The sequence below is a fragment of the Heteronotia binoei genome, chromosome 12, assembly GCF_032191835.1.
Source record: "Heteronotia binoei isolate CCM8104 ecotype False Entrance Well chromosome 12, APGP_CSIRO_Hbin_v1, whole genome shotgun sequence".
Classification (NCBI taxonomy): domain Eukaryota; kingdom Metazoa; phylum Chordata; class Lepidosauria; order Squamata; family Gekkonidae; genus Heteronotia; species Heteronotia binoei.
The window spans coordinates 26,773,421-26,790,504 of NC_083234.1; the positions used below are offsets into that span (position 1 = coordinate 26,773,421).

A 17,084-nucleotide genomic window follows, 5' to 3' on the forward strand; every position below is an offset into this window, starting at 1 on the left:
AGGGTCCCAGGCACCACACAAAACTGAACTATTTTATGGGTTTGTTTGAACTTTCTAAAGTGCTAAGTTTCTATGATAAGAGGGTAACCAGAAGTACAATTAGCAGGAGGACTATATTTGCTCATATTAAGAACCGTTAATTTGGGTTTGTTCATTGTATCTTTTAGGAGAACTTTCAATCTTTGTTCAAGACTGGAAGTTCCCTGAATCTAAGCTCCTTCCCCTGGTCTTCTGCCCCACAGTTGCATTTTTCTGATGTGACAAATTCTCCTTTCTTTCTTCAGGTGAACTTTGACTCCCTCTGTGTAGTCCTAGGCCAGTAATATTGTCAGACCCAGTTCTATGTCTTCGGGATGAATGGAACAAAAGACACCATGGGAATCCATGATAACTTTCATTATTGCTGAAGCAGTCTCTGCTGAAATCCTCTTTCTACTTTTCAATAAATTCATATTTTCTTCTGCATTCTATTGTCTTTGCTCCTTAGACAATTTTTGTACAATTTCTAAAACTCATACAATCATTGTGGGGAGAATGAGGTGCAGTAGATTCTCCAACTTGGCTGCATCACCCAGATGGTCAGAGGTTTTCTTAGAATGTGCCATATTCAGATAAATCATAAATCATTTATGGTGACATTTGTTGGTGGATTTCTATTGTACTCTCAACAATATAAAACACCAAAATCAAAACCTGCAGTTACCAAAACAACCTGCAGTTATCAGAAGGCTGCTACATACTCACTAACAAGTTTTAAGACCTCGTTGATAAACTTTATTCTGACTCCAGGTTTCTCAAAGCAAAAAAAGTTTATTAGACTCTAAGTTTCTCTTTAGACAGAAGGCAAACAGTGTAGATACCATTAGTACATTTCAGTTTCTTTTTTTAAAGAAGGCTTCAGATATATGGATAGAAAGACAGAACAGAGATTGCATTATTACCGTTGTTCTTACAGTTCCCTTAGACTTCAGAATACTCCTTTAGAAGGCTTAAAATATATGGACAGAAAGGCAGAACAGAAAACAGTTTTCACAGTTAGAGCATAAAGCATACAATACAATACTAAAAATCTAAGTCCATACAGCATATAATACAATACTGAAAAATCTAAGTTCCAAAAAGACTTAGCCTTATTAGTCTACATTTTCCCATTTCAAATCTAAATCCCAAATCCCATTCTATCAGAGAGCTATGCTCTGTGTTCAATGTTTGAGACCTCAAACAGAAATTAACAAGGATTGTTAATTTCTGGGCTAGACTGACAAAGAGGTCCCTGCCTCTGATGCAGTCTGCAACTTTTGCTCAAAAGTGGAGGGCTTATAAAGGCTGCAGTGGCCTCATACACACAGCTATTTGTGTCATTCAGCAGTAAACGATTTTGCAGCCAAATAAACAATAATGGCTGGGAACGCCTCAGGCAACCATTTCCCTACTCCTAGTTGCTGGGTTTATGCCAATGGCTGCCATAGTGGTTGACCCTTTACCCAATAACCTACTTAAGCTTTTAGATAACTTGGTTCTATGTTTCTGAAAGACGGAGCCTCTGGTGACCAAATTTCATAACTGCAGTCAAAAATCATAAAGAAATATAGAGGCTTCTAAGGCGTTTGATGGCTTAGTGCTCATTTCATAACAGCATGGCTACTTTCAGAAAGAGTTCTTGTAGTCAATTTCATAAAGAGTATATTCAAGAGTACGTTTAAGACCATAAAGAATATGGTTAGGATCATAAGGAGGGCCAACCCAAAATAAATTCCGCCACAGCATTCTAAGCAGAGTTACACCCTTTTAAACCAGAGTTGACAGCAGAGGGGATCATTCTGTTGGCTTTGTGCTGACAGACAACCTAACTTCTGGCACAAAACTGGAAGTGATGTCATTGCATCATGGCAATGCTGTAGAACTCACTGCAAACCCCATGGTTAAACCACAGAGATTTAGGTGAACTGTAGAGCATTATATTGACACATTGATATCACTTTTGATGTGGAAGTGACATGACATCTCAAGCCAATGTGATGCTAAAGAGCTCCTCTCCATTTCGCCTCCTCCCTATAGCAGGAGACCTGCCCCCCATTCTAAACTCACTGACTTCAGTGATGATGATGTTGGATTTATATCCTGCCCTATACTCTGAATCTCAGAGTGGTCACAATCTCCTTTACCTTCCCCCCCCCCCCACAACAGATACCCTGTGAGGTCGGTGGAGCTGAGAAGGCTCACGTAGCAGCTGTCCTTTCAAGGACAGCTCCTACGAGAGCTATGGCTAACTCAAGGCCATTCCAGCAGCTGCAAGTGGAGAATCAAACCCGATTCTCCCTGATAAGAGTCCACGCACTTAACCACTACACCAAACTGGCTCTCTAACTCTCCTTAATATGGCACTGTTAGCTGTATATAGGCACAGAAGAGAGTATTGTAAGAGGGAGAGTTGCTCTGGAGGAATCATTGCAGAACGTTAGTCACCCCGCTTCGGTGGGGTAGGGCGGGATATAAATCAAATAAATAAATAAATAAATAAATAAAATAAACAATGGATTTTAAACAGTTCTATTATTCTGCTTCTGTGAGGACCTGTTTCTCAGGCAAATTACTGTTATATTGCTTACACTCAGAAGTGTTAGTTCAAAGAAGAACCTGCCTTGAGCATGGATGCTTGAGTAACACTTTATTGTTTGGTTATTTTCTGCATTGATTGAACATTGTCTCTTTAGGACTAGTTAGCTGGAATTCCTTGGTCTGGGCTTTTCCTCTTCTGCATCAATCTGCATACAGGAGCAGATTGCCTTCCTCCTGTCTGACGCTCATTCTGATGTTTCATCTAAGATTGCCCGTTTCTGTTATGTTGCTCAGTTGGAAAGGAGGGAAATTGAGAGTGTAAATCTTGGTTATGAGTTTTAACAATATGTGCAATAGTTGGCGTCAGGAATTTTGTGTAAGAGGTGATGGGTTTGTTTTTATGATTTTGTTTTTATTTGTATTAAGCTGGTCGGATGACCGTGAATAAAGTACTACTACTCTTCTGCATTGTTCCCATTAGGTTAATTCCCCACTTGCAGCAGAAGATACAGTTATTCTGACCCATCCGTACCTTGTAACTACATCCATTATCTGGTTCTGGTTGAATTAATTGTGGAAGCAAAAGAATACAGAAAATGTGTCTCACGTTGTCCAAAGTAGCCTCAGAGCAGAGAAGGACTCCTGAGTGTTGCTTCTGGAGAGCCAGTTTGGTGTAGTGGTTAAGTGTGTGGACTCTTATCTGGGAGAACCGGGTTTGATTCCCCACTCCTCCACTTGCACCTGCTAGCATGGCCTTGGGTCAGCCATGGCTCTGGCAGAGGTTGTCCTTGAAAGGGCAGCTGCTGTGAGAGTACTCTCCAGCCCCACCCACCTCACAGGGTGTTTGTTGTGGGGGAGGAAGGTAAAGGAGATTGTGAGCCGCTCTGAGACTCTTCGGAGTGGAGGGCGGGATATAAATCCAATATCTTCTTCTTCTTCTTCTTCTTCTTCTTCTTCTTCTTCTTCTTCTTCTTCTTCTTCTTCTTCTTCTTCTTCTTCTTCTTCTTCTTCTTCTTCTTCTTCTTCTTCCTTACCTATGGATTCTCAAGGTTATCTATCCAGAAGCAGCTAGGAGAGTGCAACTCTGTACAGAATTCCAAAGGGTCAATTTCCTCAAGTGCAGATGCAATAACATTTTCACAGAAGGAATTCTGCATTTAAGGGCCTTCCTATACTTTTTATATTGTAACGGTAGTCCGGATACTAGTGATGAAACTAATCTTTTAAACCACCTGATCACACCACATGTCAAAATCTAAAATAGTAATATCCAAATATGCAAGTGTTCCCTGAATTGGGGGAAATTAGAGCCAACAAGGCTACTTGGTAAAAGTAGTGTGTTGTCTCTCTTGACCACTGCATGGCATTGGTGTTCCATGAAGGCTCTTTCCTTTGTCCTGTGCAGCTCTGGCATATATCATCAAGTAGACAAACCAGATTTGAGTCCAGTTGCACCTTATGGGCCCGGGCTTTGGATAGCCTTGGCTAGCCTGTCAGATTTCAGAAGCTAAGCAGGGCACAGTCAGCCCTGGTCTGTATTCAGATGGGAGACCACCAACGAACACCAGGGTTGATTTAGGTGGGTAGCTGCATTGGTCTGAAGCAGCAGAACAATGTTTGAGTCTAGTGGCACCTCTGAAACCAACAAAGTTTCATTCAAGGTATAAAGCTTCATTAGTCCTAAAGGTGCCACTCGTCTCAAACTTTGTTCAAACACCAGGGTTGTTATGTAGAGGCCAATAATGGCAAAACACCTTTGAATGTTTTTTTTGCCTTGAAAACCCTACAGGGCTTGCCATAAATCCGCAGGGGCTGCTGCAAAGAAAAAAAATATAACAATGCAGCCCACTGCCTTTTTTGGGCAAGTGAAGGGGACGGTATAAAAGCAATCAGGACTGCTTTTCCCAGTCTAGGTTTTCTTCCCCCCACACATACACACTACCAAACTATTCAAAATGTGTGTGTGCAAAGTTGGTGAAGGGGAAAAGATGCGAGGTTATTTGGAAAAGAGAAAGAGCAAGGGTAGGGGAAGTTAAGCATCTGCCACCACTGCAGCTCCCATTCCTCTCTCCAAAGGCAGCTTTTAAAAATAAAGAGATTGCAAGGCACTGTTATGTATGATTGTGCATAAGGCCAGACATCAGCTGTGACTTGACAGCAAGAAGAAGAGGAGGAGGAGGAGGAGGAAGCACCTTAGAGACTGATGTAATCTTCAGGGTCTGAGCTTTTGATCGTCAAAGCTCCCTTTGGTTCATCTGATGAAGAGTGCTTTGACTCTTGGAAGTGTATACCCTGAAAATCTGTTGAGGTGCTAGTGTTGCCAACTTCCAAGTGGTGGCTGGAAATCTCTTGGGGTTACAATGGACTTTTACATGACAGAGATCACTCCACTCTGGATAAAGTGGCTGCTTTGGACAGTGGGCTCTATGGCATTATACCCCACAGAAGTTTCTCCCAAACTCAAACCCTGCCCTCCTCAGACTCCACCCCCAAATCTTTCCCGATTCCAACCCATAGTTGGCAACCCTGTCTCTAAGGTGTTCCTGGACTTGAATCATGGTCTTCTTCTGCTGACCTGCACAGCTACCTATTCTCAGACGTTTTCCGCTCTGTCTCTCTCTTTGAGTATTGGACTTTCCCCGTTTAATTTTATTTCCATATTTATCATTATGAGCTTTCTGTTTCACCCGTTTTCACTGCCGGTGTTCCTGACTCCCCTCCTTTCTCAAGATCCTCACCTGACCAGGGAGGGACATGCTGGAGAAGGGAACTGAGCCCTGCCTGAGCTCTTCGTGCCTTGCCTCGCTGCACTCTGATGTTTTTACGTGAAATCCAAAAGCTGGAGAGTTCAGACTTCAGTCCTTATCATGAGGAGAAAGAAAGGCCATTAGATTTTCCTTGTTGTTCTTACAGAACTGTCTCTACCGGGAAAAAACAAAGTGGAGACTGTCACAATTATTCCTCCTGAGCAAAGTGAACCAGTATGCCCGAAGGGCTACGCACCCACAGCACCCATCTCGCATAGTCGCCCCCACTCATAATCAAATTGGTTAATTTCCCCAACGCTTTCACGCATGCTTATGGGAGCCGGGGTGGGGTGGAATCTGTTCTGGGATACAGAACAATAGCTCAGTCAAGGATCGTCTTCCGCACAGAATCCATGACCATATGGTTCGATCTAGCAGGCAGGATGCTTATCTCGAGAGATGCGTGCCCCGATCTTGGCGAGCCCTTTTCATTGGCCCCGAGTACCAGAAGGAGCCAGCCAAACTACAGCTCCCAGATTGCTCTCTGCAAGCCACCAAGGCTTGACTCGCATGCCTGTCATGCAAAGCCAGGTTCGGAATCGGAACTACATTTCCCAGTGGGCACTCGTTGTGTACCGAAGATGTCCCGGCCTCGGAGGAGGGAGTTGTTTGTATAGGACAGATTCAGTGGGAGCCAAAGGGGTTTCTGTCTGCGCGCCAGAGATTGACAGGTTTGTGGAAACCTGGATGAGAGCTGTTTGGAGAGTCCCCCAAGGTAAGTCTCAACCTGGAGAAAGGGGGACTGAAGACAAAGAAAAGGGGGTTTGCCCACTGGCTGTTGTTGGACAGGGAAAAGATTGGGTGGTGTGCTGGAAGACTGGACAATCAGTGAAAGAGAAAGATGGTATGCTTTACAGAGTTGTGTTTACAGGGCACCCCGTACATGGTGTGGTGGAATACCAAGTGTTTGTGCGTGTGTCGATTGTGCGTCTTGTCTGGAGGACCAGATAACGCTTTCAATAGGTAGGCTGCACTCGTGTTGTCTTTCCGTTGTGGGTAAACGGCACGACTTTTTAAAAAATTATTATTTAAAAAAAGGAAGATGCAATGTCAAATAGAGAAAACATACCCCCCCAACCCCCCCCCCCAATAAAATAATTTCGTCCCATCTTTTAAGTTTTTATTAACTACAATATGACTAGATCGTTTCAGGTGAGTAGCTGTGTTCATCATCAGTAGAAGCTCAGGATTCGAATCTAGCAGCACCTTGAAGACCAACATAGCATAGATTTTTAGCATAGAAGCTTTCGAGCGTCAAAGCTCGCTTCATCAAATACGTATAAAGAACAGCTAGATCTACTTTCTGCCTGGCTCAAGCTACATAAAATTCCCACCCTGAGCAAAAAGCTAATGGTAAATCCATCAATGCTCCTCCACTTCCACTATGTGGACAACAGTAAACATTATTCACTCTGTGAAGGAGAAAGCATGATGATTTATTATGTATTAGTAATGACTGGTTTGACCTCAAACATTGTAAAGTGGAGGAGTGCAGTTTTTTAACAATTAATTTTGCACTGTGCCTAAAATGTTATGACCTAGTATTGAAATATTTGAGCTACTTCAACAACTGACATGTGCATCACAGATTAGGTGTCTAGTTTCTGGAATGTATAGTACTATACATTAAGTAAATACATAATATCCTTTATTATTTTGCCACAGATTTATCGTATAGCCTTTGAGAGCACTGTTTTTCAGACTGTTTTTGGAGAGCCGGTTCTTGAGAAGGGAAGGTGACATGGTATAGCCCTATCTCGTCAGATTTTGGAAGCTAAGCTTGGAAGGGAGACCTCCAAGGAACACTCTGCAGAGGAGAGGAAGCCCATGGCAAACCTGCCTCTGCTTCTCATATGCCTTGAAAGACCCTTGCTGGAGTCCGCACAAGTCGGTTGCAACTTGATGGTGCTTTACACACACACAACGTTCTTGGATGCTTTGTGGGAGAAGAGTGTCCTTTAATGACAAGTATGGCAGACACATGTTCAAGAAGCATAGCATACATTAACGTTTAGTTCTTTCAGTGTCCGATAGGCTTAACAAGTGTCCTGCATGAACTGGGTGTGCAACCTAGAATGTGTCTAGGATTCTCTGCAATACTTCTGTAGTAGGCAAATCGATGTGGGAAAAGATCCAAGTGGGCAGCCATGTTGGTCTGAAGTAGTAGAACAAAATAGGAGTCAAGTGGCACCTTTAAGACCAACTTAGTTTTATTCAGAACGCAAGCTTTCGTGTGCTCTAAGCACACTTCATCATACTGGATTCCTCATCTGATGAAGTGTGCTTAGAGCACATGAAAGCTTATGTTCTGAATAAAACTAAGTTGGTCTTAAAGGTGCAACTTGGGTCCTATTTTGATTTGGGAAAAGATTCCTGAAGGTCAACATTTGAAAAACTCTGACATATTTCTTTGCTATGCAGCCTTTCATTTGTCCAGAAATGTCAAATAAAAGTTATGTTGAGAGATGCAACACTTAATTCAACTCTGAAGATAGATCCAAGTGGGTAGCCATGCTGGTGAAGCAATAGAATATGGAAAGGACAGGAAAGGTCCCCTGTGCAAGCACCAGTTGTTTCCGACTCTGGGGTGACGTTGCTTTCACAACGTTTTCACGGCAGACTTTTAACGGGGTGGTTTGCCATTGGCTTCCCCAGTCATCTACACTTTCCCCCCAGCAAGCTGGGTACTCATTTTACCGACCTCGGAAGGATGGAAGGCTGAGTCAACCATGGGCTGGCTACCTGAATCCAGCTTCCGCCGGAATCGAACTCAGGTCGTGAGCAGAGAGTTCTGACTATAGTACTGCAGTACTGCTGCTTTACCACTCTGCTCCATAGGGCCGCTTATGAACTTCTGATAATTAAGAGTGGAAGCCTATGTGTGTTTACTCAGAAGTACGTGCCACTTTAAAAATTGGGTTTTATTCCTAGGCAAGTACAAACCTGCTGCCTTAATTGATTACATAGGAAGTGAAGGATTCAGCATGTAAGGTACAGCTTGACAGAGTAAACTATTGTGCCTGTGGCATATATATAATGCCACAGAAAAAGAGATTGAAGAAATTAAATCATCAACCCTGGTTTAGGACAGAGAAGTTCCTATCACCCTTCTTTCTGTGATCAAAATAAGAAGTCACATCTTTTGTCCAGTGCCAAGTAGTAACCACTTAAACTTGGATGCGTATATTTGAAGCTAGGGCTTAATGACAGACACAGAATGAAATGGAGATGCGTGCTTCAAACATATTGTCATAACTGGGTTTCCCAACCCAGAGCTGGCAACCCTAGTAGAGGCACCCTGACTCTTAGTGTTAAGCCATCATCGCTGATAGGTTGTGACAGATGAATCCTCAAAAATCATAACATTCTAAGACTAAAAGAAATGTGAAAATAATGAAGTTTTCTGCAGTATATTGATGCAGGATTTTCCATTTTCATTGTCTCTAAAGATCAGTGGTTGCCACAGGATGGCACCACAGAGTGAAATTTTAAAGATTTTATTTTTCACTCATTACTACTGCCTAGTTTTCCTGCAGAAGTTATTTTTAGAGCATTGATATGCTGCCTCTCCAGCATTATCAGGGACAACTGTTTTTACTCAGAAGTCAGTTCCATCTCACTATATTCAGTGAGATGGTGGGGACTGTTCTTTAATAGTTGTGGCTAGGATTTCAAGTAGATTTCTGTGTTGAAGCAAGCAGTAGCTATGTTGCAGCAAAAGCAGGAATCTGTTGACATTATAAAGACTAACAGATTTATTGTGGAATAATAATAAGCGTTCATTAACTAGAGCCCATGCTGTCTGCTGCACAAAATTTATGTAAGCCATTAGTCAAATACTAAGTGGCTTTTTGGCTATGGAGAAAGGGGTGATGTCTCTTTTTATCATCTGAGGGTCAGGGTCATTAGATAAGCCAGCAATTTACTGATTGGCCACTTGTATTATAATTAGATGATGATCTCAAGATATTTCCTGTTTACAAGACAGCAATAACCTGTTGAAGGGTCATGTTGTAATGCTAGGATGTTTTGGGATCTGCTATGAAGTTGCATCCTACTTAAGTGTCCCAAGAACATTTCAGGTACTGAGCTATTAATATTTGAAGTAGTTTTCAAATATTTTTATGATATGCTTAAAAGGCTGTAATATTTGAGACTCTCCTGTTCTTTATTGTTCCCCCATACCTATCCTGTTATTTTGTTGGTTGCATAAGAAAGCAAAACTGAGATTTTCCTGTCTTGCCATACCTTATGAACATGTAGGTATGACTGTGAAACCCTTCCCCCCTTAATAAAAGATATTACCATTTTGTTGGAAGTATGAAGATGTCTCTTTTACAGAGTATATATATAAAATCATGCCACATATTTTATTATCCCTGGACACAAAGAGCAATCCTAACAAGTCTACTTGAAAATAACAGGGTTTGCCAGCCTTTAGGTGGGGCCTGGAGATCTGGAATTAGAATCCATCTCCAGGTGACAGAGATCAGTTCCTCTGGAGAAATGGCTGCTCTGAAGGGTGAACTGGATAGCTTTATATCCCAATGAGGTCCTGTCCCTTCCCAAACCCTCCGTCCCTCGGCTTCATCCTCCAAATATTCAGGTATTTCCCAACCCAGAGCTGGCAACCTAAATAACTCCTAAGTTATTCTGTGGGGTTGTTTACACATGGAACTAAGCTCCAGTGAATAAAATGGGAATTATTTCCAAGAAGAGTTTCTTAGGATTGTGCATTCATTAACCACCCTTTGGTCTTTTAAGTTAAGGTGATTTAAATAGTAAAAGAATGGAAGTGGATGTTTATGAAAGGAACTGGTACTTGACAAACTGAAATTTCTGCTGACTGGGTCAGATCCTAAGGTAACTCTATCAGTTGTGAAATTTGTTTCCAGGGTAATGATAGGTAGAAAATGACGGGAGTGATTTTATCTCAGAGGATTTTATTGTGATTCAGCTCATGGTCTTTAGGCAAATAGAGGTATAACATTAAAGTAAAGAAGGAATTGGTATGTTGAAATATTTTTGATTATTATGGCGGATGTGACAGCACTTCTCTCCCTGAGACCAGGGAGAGCTGCTGCCAGTCTGGGAATGGTCTAACTCAGAGTAAGGCAGCTTCATGCGTGTTCGTGTGTGTGCTCTTACTCTTTCTGGGAATGCAAGATATTCTCGTTTGCTGTCGTTCACTCATAGGAAGCCTTGTGGCTGAATGTGCTATTATTATTTGCCCACAGTGTGCCATTTCATCTGCTGTGATTCATGTTAGCGTTATTATCTGTCAGTTCTGATTTCCTGATTTGCCTAAATTTAGTCCTGGCCTTTATTCTTTTCTCTGTAACAGGAATGAAATTGTAAATGCCTTGATGTACATTTCTGAATGGAATAAATCTCCTGACGTTTGCACGCGTCACCATAGCAACACTGCATTCTCCTCCTCCCTCTTCTTTCGGGAGGGGGGGAACACTCAAAAGAGCCCAAGAGCCGACCTCTTTCGGGTTCCTTAGTGCGCTTGCTCTGTTCCTTCAGAGTCGCGCGGAAGGGCGCATGCGTCGCCGTCGTCCCACGACCCTCCCTCTCCCCCTCCTTGCCGTCTGGCTCCTTGCATGCATGAGGGAGGCAGAGCAGTCAGACGCGCGTGCGCAGTGGCTCCCTGGCCGGTGTTTCGCCGCCGCCTTCGCCCAGGAATCCTTTCGCTTCCTGGTGGCCGGAGTGGCCTCCCGTCCTCCCCCGTCTGTCACCGCCTGGCTCAGCTCCGCCGCCACCACGGACTCCGAAGGCCCCGGGCCGGCAAGTATAGAAGCCCATGTTGGGGGACGACGAGACATTCGCCTTCTCCCCCGTTCCCTATTCTGGGGTCCTTTCTCACGCCTTCATCGCCCTCTTCCGAATAGGGTTGCCAATCCCCAGGTGGGGGCAGGGGAACCCCTAGTTTGGAGGCCCTCCCCCCGCTTCAGGGTCATCAGAAAGCGAGGGGGGGAGGGAAATGTCTGCTGGGCACTCCACTATTCCCTATGGAGACTGATTCCCATCGGGTATAATGGAGAATTGATCCATGGTTATCTGGGGCTCTGGGAGAGCTGTTTCTTGAGGTAGATGCACCAAATTTTCAGCATAGCATCCAATGCCTCTCCTCAAAGTACCCTCCAAGTTTCAAAAGGATTGGACCAGGGGGTCCAATTCTATGAGCCTCCAAAAAGTTCCTCCTATCCATTATTTCCAATGGAAGGAAGGCATTTAAAAGGTGTGCGGTCTCTTTAAATGTGATGGCCAGAACTCCCTTTGGAGTTCAATTACGCTTGTCACAGCCTGCTGCTGGCTCCACCCCCAAAATCCCCAGATATTTCTTGAATTGGACTTGGCAACCCTACTTCCAAATTGCAAGCTCCTTTTGCCCCTCAACCCTTCTTCCCTCCCTTCTTCCCCCCTCCTGGTCTTTCCCACATCGGTATTTGCTGTGGAGACACTCTTGACACCCCTCACAGCATAGAATATCACCGTAGGATAAATTCTGTTACAGCCTCTGTTGCGCCGTCTGAAAAATATGAAGCTGCCCTACAGCCACATAATATACAGTATTTATATTTTATTACAGTGGATGGGCAGTCGGTTCAGGATAGACAAAATGGGTCTGAACCCACAGGGCTGCTGTTATGGTGCTTATACTAATAAACATGTGATACGCAGTGAACGTATATCAGCATAATATATAAATGTCCTCTAATATGCCATTGTAAGGTAGTTTCATATGTTGATATTACAGCCGCATATCATTTATATTACAGGTAATGAACGTTTGTGGTTGCTGTAATAGCAACACAATGTATATATTTTATAGGCAGTGTTGCTTCTAATGAATACGGGAAGCTGTTTTATACTAGGCCAGTGTTTCCCATTTGCAGGGTCGTGACCCGGTACCGGGCCACGGAAGCCTCACTACCGGGTCACGAGAAAAGCCAAAGCTAGCCCCGCCCCCAGCAAAGCATGACCTCTGCTCTGGTTCCTTCCTTCCCCCATCTCTGTTGTGCAGAGAAAAGCTAGCCTTGAGGACTGACACAGGTTGCAAAGCCTGAGCTCCATTTGGCTTCCTTTCGGGGAGGGACGGTGGCTCAGTGGTAGAGCATCTGCTTGGGAAACGGAAGGTCCCAGGTTCAATCCCCGGCATCTCCAAAAAAGGGTCCAGGCAAATAGGTGTGAAAAACCTCAGCTTGAGACCCTGGAGACCCGCTGCCAGTCTGAGAAGACAATACTGACTTTGATGGACCGAGGGTCTGATTCAGTATAAGGCAGCTTCATATGTTCCTTCCTTCCCCCATCTCTCTGTTGTGCAGAGAAAAGCTAGCCTTGAAGACTGACACAGGCTGCAAAGTCTGAGCTCTGTTTGACTTCCTTCCTTCCCCCGTCTCTGTGTTGTGCAGAGAGGAGCTGGGCTGCCTCGCCTTCCTTCTCCCCCCCCTCCCAGTGTTTGAGAGAAAAGCTGGCGTCCACTGGCACTTTAGACCCATGAAGTGTTCTTCAAGGTATGAGCTTTCCTGTGCTTGCAGTATGTTCTTTTGAGGAGATTTCCCCGAGAGGCCTGGGCGGCAAAGTAGGGTGTGTGTGTTTTTTTTCCAGCCGGGAGGGGCGGGGAGTGGGAATTCCAGTAGCTATTTTTTTTTTACCAAACGACCCCTGGGCAGAATTGTTGCTGGTTGAGGTCATCTGATGGTGAGGAAGGCTTTTTTTCTTTGCCCCCCCCCCCCTTCTTTCTTTCCCTGCAAGTGATTCTCTGTCTGTATTCTTGGTGCTGGGAGGGGGGGGGAAGCAACAGTGGGAGGGCTTCTATTGCCCTGGCCCCACTGGTGGACATTCTGGAAGAGAAATCACAGGAAAAGGTGGAGTTTTTGTTCAGTGTGCCCCAGAAGTGACATCACTTGGCCCTTGACACCACAGGAAATGATATAATTCCTGTCTCCCGGCTCCACCCCCAAATTTTAGTAGGTCACGAAGGAGAAGTGTAAAAATAACCAGGCCACGGGAAAGAAAAGTTTGGGAAATCCTGTACTAGGCTATGCCATTTGTCTGGCTTAGCATTATTGAACTGGCAGGGGCTCTGTAGGGTGTTGAAAAAAGAAATGCTTTTACCTGCTACCTGAAGCTCTTTTAAACTGGAGATGCCATAAGTTGAATTCAGAATTTTCAGCATGGATGTCATGTACTTGCTACTGTGCTCCAGCCCCTCCAAGAAGTAATGTCTCGTTTGCCAAGACCTACATCTTTCCATGCTCGTATCCAACTTCTTTTCTGCCTTGGGACCTTTTCTCAAGCACGTGGTCAGATCCATGGCTCTGCTGTGCACAAACTTCTTGCTATCCAGCTTTGCAAGCAAAAGTTGTCTCCTAATGTGGCTTGTAGCCATTAAAACCCAACTCACAATGCTCCTTGCAGGCACTGTGTGTCAGTGAAAATAAGACACAAGCCTTGTCCCCAGGCTTTCAAAATTAAAAGTTGTCACACACCAGGAAAGGGGAGTGGAAGGAAAAGATTGGTTTGATGAGCCCAAAACCATTGATTTGATGAGGCAGGTTATTATCTGCAGTTTGTGTTCATTTGCCTCCAGATGAATGTTCAGTAGCTGGTGTTCTTGTTGGGATGGATGCTCTTGCAGTCTGACTGGTAATATGCTACAAGATCTTAATGGCCCTTTTTTGAGAAAAAGGTCATTCTGGCACATATTTTGTTGAGTAAATGCTTCAAGTGTTTGAACTTGTACACTACTAGTCCCCGCACTGTGGCTGTCCTCCTTTTCTTGGAGCCTGTAGCTGCTTTGACCCTCTTTTAGTGATTGTTTTTATTCTCATTCATTGTTGAAATTCTGAGTTGGTCTTCTGTGATCTGATTGACATTGAAAGGATGAATCTGTATCATGGCTATACCACTTTGGAATACTAGTAGGAACTCATAGGATGGAATGTTTCCCCAGACCAGGGGAGGCCAAATTGTGGCTCGGGAGCCAAATGTGGCTCTTTCATACATATTGTGTGGCTCTCGAAGCCCTCACTGCCCTGTTGGCTAGCTTGGAGAAGGCATTTGTCTTTTTAAATCATTTCTCCAAGCTAAGCCAGCTGGCGACATGGAGAATGCATTTAAAGTTAAAGTTGCTTTCTTTCCCCCTCCCCATCTTCCTTCCTCCCTCCCTTCCTACGGCTCTCAAACATCTGATATGCATGTCTTATTGCTCTCAAACATTTAACGTTTATTCTGTGTGGCTCTTACGTTGTCAGTTTGGCCATCCCTCCCCAGATAAAAACCCTAGGCTTTGTGATATTTAGTTTCCTACGTACAGGAAATACACTTTTGGTTTGCACATGGGAGTATTCCATGGTGTGAGTCTCACCTGGAGCCTGAAATGTTTAATCTTTTTTTTTTTTTGGCGTCAAGCCACAGGTGATTTATGGTGACTTTCAAGGCAAGAGATGGTTCAGAGGCAATTTGCCATTGCCTGCCTCTGCGTTGCGACTCTGATATTCCTTGGTTGTCTCCTTTCCAAGTACTAATCAGGTCTGACCCTGCTTAGCTTCTGAGATCATTTTACAAGATCAGACTAGCTAGGGCCATCCAGGTCAATCTTAGATTTTTCACTTCAGCGAGAACTGAGACTTAGTGCACACCATTTCCTCCTCAAATGGCCGGGCTTCATTATTCATTTTGAATCAGCCACACCTTAGCCACAAAAATCAACAGAACAGTTGTATGTAACTTATCATTGACTGTTTTAGTTTTTTAAAAGATGTGAGTTGGCCCCTGTGAAGGTTTAATTGTGTTAAATTAGTGTTAGTGTAATGCCTAAGAGACAGTGATGTGAACCAGGAAGTCCCCATTGCCGGTTCTCACTTAAGCCATGTACATAGATCCAGAGAAGTTAGCCATGTTAGTATGTTACTGCAAAATAGTAAAGAGTCCACTAGCACCTTTAAGACTAACATACTTTATTGCAGCATAAGCTTTTGAGAAACACAGCTCTTTTCATCAGATGCATCTGACGAAGAGAGTTCTGTTTCTCAAAATCTTATGCTATAATAAAATTTGCAAGTCTTAAAGGTGATACTGGACTCTTTTACTATTTTTAAGCCATGTAGTTTGCTCAGTCTTTCTCCTGTACTGGTGATACGGATAGTAGAAAGTGCTGTCAAGCCGCCACCAATTCTTGTTGACCCTGCACCAGCAGTTGCAAGGCAAGAGATGAACAGAGGTGGTTTGTCATTGCCTGCCTCTGCATAGTAACCCTGGGCTTCTTTGTTGGTCTCCCATCCAGGTACCAGGGGCAACCTTGCTTAGCTTCCAAGATCTGACCAGACCGGGCTAGCCTGGGCCAGTACTGACCTACCTTGTGTAATATTGTAAAGCTTGTTGAGATATTACATGTGAAGTGCTAGGTATGAGTATTTATTTACTTTATTTATAGCCTGTCTTTTTTTTGCTGAGACTCAAGGCAGACAACTGGATAAAAACCAATTTAGTCTTATAGCACAAGACATCCAATGAACAATGCTGTTGGTCTAGGATTACAGAATTAGTAGAAAATGTGAACCACAACTGCCTAGGCAAGGCACAGTGAGATGACCAAGGCAGAACAGTACTGTAAAAGTGAGGTGATCCCTAGAATAATTATGGCAATGAACTTCAGTTCTATTCCATTATAATGGCGCCCTCCTAGACTGTTTTCATTCAAAGTAGTTTTTTAAAAGTGGCCTTACTGTCCATTAACAAAAATGCCCTCATGAACATTTTTGTATTTATTATCATGTTGAATTTTGGCCTCGGTGAGCTAAGTTAATGTTTAGAAGCATTCGTCACTCGTTTGGGCTGTGAGCATTATTTTCACTAGAGCAGTCATGAACTTGCTAGGAACAACATTATTATTATTGTTGTTTTGGTAAGATGGAGATGAATGAATCATGAGATCAGCATAACAATCTGTTTTCAAGCGGGAGAAGAGGATGAGTCAGTGAGTTTTGTCTGTGCTATCATCTCGAATGTGTTCTTGGGTAGCATTTCAGATTCTGGAGCTGGACAGTCACTTGACTTAGAATAAAAGGATTTTGTTAGGGCATGGTGCTTGTAAACAGGAACTTACCTGCACGTTTGTTGTCTACTACTTCTCAAAATACCTTGCAGTGCTAAGTAGCATTATCCTTTGCTGAGATATGAACAAAAATTCAGAAGGGGTTTAAGTTGCAGTTCGGTGCTAAGGGCAAGGCTTGGGAGCCTTGGTCAATATAAATTACTCTTCGTGAAATTTATGGTATGGCTGGGGATAAGCATGGGACAGTAAGGTGACTTTTTAAAACTACATTGAATCTGGTATAATATTCAAACCTATAAACTTTGATACACTTTGCTCCATCGCAGAACCATAATTCTCATGGTTTCGTTGAATGGGAGTGGTCAGCTACCTGGGTATAAAACTGATTTAAATGTATACTAGTACAGCCATGCCCTAAGGGAATCTGCATCTAATGGTTTCTTTACTGCACCATTAGCAGCTTAAACAGGTTGAAACTAGCATTGAGTAAATGAAACAAAGGATGGGGGGATATTCCACTATGGAAACCAAACATGGAACTGTGCTATCATGACATCAGTGGAAATGGTTTCATAGTCATGCATTTAAGTGTACTAAGAACCTTTGCCTGCTACTGAAAATGAAAGGTACACAGATATTTATTAGTAATACAC

The 17,084-nt window shown here is 43.4% G+C and overlaps 1 protein-coding gene across 2 annotated transcripts in view; it reads left to right on the forward strand.

Moving 5' to 3' along the window:
- The first annotated feature begins 5,931 nt into the window (after positions 1–5,931).
- Positions 5,932–17,084, forward strand: part of EI24 (EI24 autophagy associated transmembrane protein) — a 34,040-nt gene continuing 22,887 nt past the window's right edge. The window contains exon 1 of one of the 2 annotated variants that reach the window (XM_060250960.1): positions 5,932–6,081. The gene's annotated coding sequence lies outside the window, so the exon portion shown is untranslated. The remainder of the gene's footprint in view (positions 6,082–17,084) is intronic. The other variant, XM_060250961.1, reaches the window with a different exon arrangement.